The 5,692-nt window shown below is 53.2% G+C and overlaps 1 long non-coding RNA gene across 1 annotated transcript; it reads right to left on the bottom strand.

The window, feature by feature from the left end:
- Positions 1-4,370: 4,370 nt before the first annotated feature.
- On the bottom strand, positions 4,371-5,461 carry LOC115300271. The gene is made up of 2 exons (XR_003912575.1): positions 5,273-5,461; positions 4,371-4,954 (listed from the first exon to the last, which is right to left on the bottom strand). It is a non-coding gene; the product is annotated as an uncharacterized LOC115300271 (long non-coding RNA).
- Between the last annotated feature and the right edge of the window lie 231 nt (positions 5,462-5,692).

The raw sequence follows: 5,692 nt of genomic DNA, 5'->3' as shown, positions 1-5,692 counted from the left end.
CTTCCTTGGCGCGGAGCTGGGCTGTGCCAAAGCCTTCTACCCCGCGTCACTGAGCCCTCCCGCAGCCGGCACCGCGGCCGGTCTGTCCACCGCACTCCTGCGCCAGGGCCTCAAGACGGACGCGGGTGGTGGTGCGGGCGGCGGGGGCGCCGCGGCTGGCCAGAGGCCTTCCTTCTCTATAGACCACATCATGGGCCACGGCGGTGGCGGGGCGGCGCCCCCGGGCGGAGGCGAGGGCTCCCCGGGATCGCCGTTCGCGGCGGCGGCTGGTCCTGGGGGTCAAGCCCAGGTCTTGGCCATGCTGACTGCCCCAGCCCTAGCTCCAGTGGCCGGCCACATCCGCCTCTCGCATCCCGGGGACGCGCTCCTGTCCTCAGGGCCCCCTTTTGCCAGCAAAGTCGCCGGCCTCAGTGGCTGCCACTTCTGACCGTGTCGGGCTCAGGGTCAGTGAGGCCCGCACTCGTCAGCCTCTCCCGGGAGCTCCTGCGGCCCCAGCGGAACTCAGGGAGTCTATTTATGAAGAGTCTCCAGACCTTGGGTCGGCGCTCGTGACTTGGCACTTCAGGCTCCATGCTCAGAATCTTGCCGGTAGTTGGGACGAAGCGGGCTCCATCGCTCAGGGAGAGGCCCAGGTCTGCGCGATGAAGTCGCAAGCCATGATCCCATTCCAGTTTGAGCAGTTAAGGCGGCGAGGGGAGCCTTCACTTTTTCCCAGCCTCTGCGCCTCTCAGAGGCCCCGGAGGAATGCTTTCCCGGAGGGATGTCTGCCCAGGCCCTTTGGATTCTGCCAGAAACACCAACTGCGCAGAGAGGGCTCCCTTTTTGCTTCTCCCTTACTGCTTCCCCAACTTTGAGGCCCTGCTTGTCCAATAATATAATTTAAAGACACCTATTATCCGCTTTGTGCTTAAAAGAAAATTTCAACTTTTTTTTCTTGCTGTTTTCCAAGGAAGTTCATTTTCTCTGAAGCCTAAAGCAGTGTCTACACAGGCAAAGTTGAACGGAGAGGTTAAGCGAAGGGTCTCCACAATCCCTGCAGAAGCCCTGGATCCACTACACTGAGGAACATCCTCCCTCTTTTGAGTTGGGGCGCTTTTGAAGGAACTTTCCCCCTTTCCCATGGCCGGCTGGGTCCAGCCATCCAGGGCCAGCAGCCCTCACAGCATTCTGCTCAGTCCCAGGCCCTGGGATATTTATTGTAGCTAAAGGCAATGAAGTTGGGGTGGGAGAGGAGGGTCTGGGTCAAGGACTGGAGAGATGGGGGTGGGGTGGGCAAGGGCACATCCTGTGGCAGGGGGTCCTGTAATTATGTGTAAATATCTGTACAGCGGGCTGCTATCTGCGTTCTCTGTCCACTGGGTGTGCATTGATTTAGACTTCTCCACTGCGGGGAGACTATGAAATTGTCTGATGGTTTGTGTGAAGAAAAGAAAAATCTGTCACCCCCTCCCCCCCATACCCCATTGGTGTCAGTTGAATAAAGGTATGTGAACTCAGCAGTCACCAGCTCTGTCTCCTTGCCTGCACTCCCCTTTGCCAGTTGGGCCTCTCCCAGACCCCTAGCTCCAGGGCAGAGAGGGAGTGAGGAAGGGCCCTGGACAGCCCTGCCAGGTAAAGGAGGGCTGGGGCTTATCGGAAACCGGGGATATTGTGGCCTTGGCCTTTGGCTGTTAGTGGGGCCAGGACTCTGGGAAGCCTGTGACCCCTCTAGCACTTTCATTTTCACTCTGGTCCTAAATGTCTGCCTGAGATTCTGCAGAGAGGTTTTGTTTCAAATGCACCTGGGGATTCTCATCTTCTCCTTTGACTTTTGTGTGGCCTGGGCTTATTGGGTGCCCAGTGCTCATGGCCATTATACCCATGAAGTACAGTTTCCGTGAATGTGACTTGATGTGTATTCTCTCTGCCTCTGTGTGTGGAGGCTTTCGTGGGGCTTGTGATTCGTGTTTGTGTTTCTGAGGGTCATCACACAGCCTTGCTTTTTGACCTTCTTTGGGAGGGGGAGGTGAGTTGTGTTTTAGGATAGCTATGTTTTCATTTCTCTGCAAGTTCATGAATGTGCGTCTGTTTGTGATTCTCTGCCACTGTCTTTTTCTGGGTCCCTAAGAGAGAGATTTCTCTTTAGCCACTAATAGATTTGCCTTTTTATCCCCCTCACTCTCAGCACCGTGGACTGGTCAGAATGAAAAGCTTGAACTGGGGACTGTGGAACCCCTCTCTCCTCCAGCCTTGAGAGTTAAAAGTACACTATGAACCAAAGGAGAGAGTTAGTGCGATCCTCCTACTCTGTTAAAGCATACCTCCAGAGACCTTAAGCCTTGCTCAGAGCCAGAACCCATTGCCAGAATGCAAAACCATCGGGCTGGCTGGAGTCTTCCATAAGCCCTCTAGGTGGCCAGACTTGCAAGCATGTTAGGCCATGCTTTGGGGGAAACAAAGGTGGTTAGTTAGCTCTTTCTCTGTACATTAAACTGAGGAAATAAAGGAGAAATACGGAGATGCAGAAAGAGGCAGTTCAGCCTTCACAGAAAATAGATACACGTGGTGCAAGGGTGACAGTGACAGAAAGAGGAAGACAGGGTCAGGAAGCCAGTTGTAGAGAACTTGAAAGGGGCAAGCAGGGAGAAGCCAGCCCCACAGACCTCGTGAGCCAGATTCCCAGGCATTAGCAACAGTAGGAAAGGAAGAGGAGGTAGAGGACAGAGTGCCCTATAGAAGGAGGGTCAGAACCGGGATCAGGGTAGGAAGAATACACCAGGGCTGAGGTGGATTGAGACTCCTAAGTCTCTCAGCCCATTCCCCAGCAGAGGAGAGACAAGGGTGGAGGTGCGTGTAGTAAATGCAGACTCTTTGCCAGAGGTGAGATGCCTTCTCCTCCATCTTGTGGAGAGACTGCAGGAGGGTAGGGAGGTAGAATGCAGTGGGCCACCTTCCCATGGTTTTATCAGACAGCCCACTAGAAGTAAGGTTAGAGTTCCCGGTCAAAAGAGGGAAATGCCTGCTGATACTGGGATAATGGCTCTGACTGGCGGCTTGGTTGACTTCCGTGGCGGAGTTTGATTTCATTTCTTTTCATCGGAGACCGGTTGAAATGATCATGTGTGTGTTTGCCCTCAATAAAGCATGTTGTAGCTTACATGATCTATTTACCATGAGTATGTCACTCCCAGATATTAGGTTGGGGCTGCAAGAAAAGGATGTATCAGTTAGTTTTTCCTCTTTAGAAGAGAAAAAATTGAGTCAGCCAGAATTCATATCGATGGTGGGTAGAAAGATAACTGCCTCAGCTCCTACTTCAGGAGAAGCAACAGATCCTTCTAGACTCCTCGATGTGTGATTGTGAAAGTAAATGTGTGTGTGTGTGTGTGTGTGTGAATTCATCAGAGCATGTTACTTGTATCTATCTATATGTGCGTCAGAGGGTCTGTAGCAGGAAAAGGCAGAAATAAGAGGATTGGGGAAGAGTGAGATGCACTCTTCCAGGGGCTTCTAGAAACTTGAGACCCCAGACCCATGATTCAGATCCCAGTTTCCCCATGGGTCAAGAAGGCCAGATCTGGCTCAGATTTTGGCTGAGGACGGGGCCAGAAAGAAGCCACAGATGCCCAACTTGCTTTGAAAATACCAGAAAAAGAACTGCCCAGAGATCTGCACTTACTGAAGGCAGGGGAGGATTTAGAATTTGAGAGTCCTTTGGGTTGTGTAGGCCCAGAACCTGTAAATTAGGAACTGGCGAGGATCCACCTGAGACCTGGACTGTAAGGAAGAGCAGGAAGAAGGAGGAGGGAATTGTGGATTTGTAATGTAGAGCCCTCTGTTTTGTTCCTCCCAACCCACAGACCAGAGGGGTTCTGTAAATGGTTCCTTCCCCCTCTGTGGGTGCAAAGGGTGGGTGTACAGTGTAAGGTGGCATACTTAGATCAGCCTCTTGGGAGGAGAAAAGAGGCCATCCTATCTGGAGCAGCTTCTGTGGGTTCCCTCCCAGTCCTGGTGGAGACAACTGAGCCTCTACCCTGGCAGGCCCCAACAATCAGTGACAATAAGAAAATATCCAGGGCACACCTTCATCTCTCGAGGTGAGAAAAAAAAATGCTAAGAAATCGGCCTGGGGTTCAGAGAGTGCTGTTTGAGAGCGGGCAGTTTAAAGGGGAAGAAAATTGGAGAATTTCACTGGTCAATTTCACTTCATTTCGTTCAATTTCGTTCAATTTCATTCCTTTTCATCCGGCGCCTGGAGGCCCGAGGCCACAAGGAGGGGGAGGGGTCTTTCCGGACAGAATTTACCCCATCTTGCAGATTTACTTTCTATGGCTGAGAACAGCCTTGATTCCCAAACTTTGACATACGTCTTTCAGCCACGGCTAGGGGCAGACATTTTATTTTAATTTATTGAAGGGCATTAGGTTTGGGTGATCGAGGCACATCGCGAACCTCTCCCACTTCTCTCTTGCAGCCCAATTAAAGTGGTTAATTCTTTTCAACGCCGATTCCTCCCCATCTTTCTTTTCTCCTGGGGCTCCCCGGACCACCCAGGAGCGGGGCTGAGGTGGGGGTGGACACTTCCCCTCCATATCCAATTTGTTCTCGCCACAGCGGGCGCGTCTTCGTGGTTACAAAGCGCTTTTCCCCTGATGACTTTTTTCCCCTTTTCAAAAACACTTCTCTCTCTCCCCTTCAACTAGCAACCCTCCCCAGGCCCACCCCTCCTCTCTCTCCGCTCGGGTTTATTTAAACTTCGCCTCCTCCAGAGCCGCCGTAGCGCGCACTTAATGAAGTTGAAGGCTCGGTGAGCCCGGGTGAAGAGGGTTTGGAATCCGTTGAAAGGGGCGTTTTTGTGACACTGATTGGGGCGGGGGTGGGGGCGGTCGCGGACCAGACAATGACCGATCAGGCGGGTTTTCCTCCGCTTAGGGTCAGGCGAATAAAGGCGCCGATGCTGTTTAAACGAGGGACCCTGCAAGAGAAAAGGAGAAAAGATTTTGAGTGTGGAGCGTGCCTCGTAGGATTTCGAGCGGTTGGAGCAGGCAACTCACATAGGGTCTTTACGGACCGGATTCGGAATTTAATTCGTACCCTGCGCATCCAGCCACAGAGAAGAGAGGCGAGTTTGGGTTTGTGCCTAAATTATTACGATACGTGGTTCCAAAGGTTGTCTAGACTAAAGACTGGAGATGTGTCCTGGAGGACCAACCGGGATGATGAGACCCAGCTCACGTTTGTCCTTGGGGCTGGCTCTCTGGGATTTATGGAGAAACGGTAAAAGAGAACTTACAGGTGGGCAAAGGTCGTGCCGGATAATTCAGCCTCCTAAGCGTTTCGTCTGTCAGGGTATTTGAGAGCAAAACAAATGTTCATTGTTGTTTTGGAGCGTGATTATTTTGTTCTTTAAGGTCGGTGTCGACCCGTACCAACCTAGAAAGCCGTAGGGAGTCTAGAGATTCCTAGCTCGAGTTTCGGCAACGAATTCGTCGGCGAGCGAGTGGGCGCGGCGTCGCGCGGGGCGGAGCGGGCACCGCCTCCTTCCGTAGCCGCGAGAGCCGTGCGGCCCGATGCTGCGGCCGAGCCGAGGCCGAGCGAGCGGGGCTGCTGCGCAGCAAGGCGATTTCCTCCCGTGCCTGCGGCCCCGGGGTGCACTGGGCGCCCGCGTCCTTGGGGTTGTTTCCCGCCCGCGCTCGGCTCCTAGATCCGAGTC

Source organism: Suricata suricatta, chromosome 8, assembly GCF_006229205.1.
Source record: "Suricata suricatta isolate VVHF042 chromosome 8, meerkat_22Aug2017_6uvM2_HiC, whole genome shotgun sequence".
Taxonomy (NCBI): domain Eukaryota; kingdom Metazoa; phylum Chordata; class Mammalia; order Carnivora; family Herpestidae; genus Suricata; species Suricata suricatta.
The sequence above is the reverse complement of the archived record's forward strand: the minus strand, read 5'-3'. Positions and strand labels throughout refer to the sequence as shown.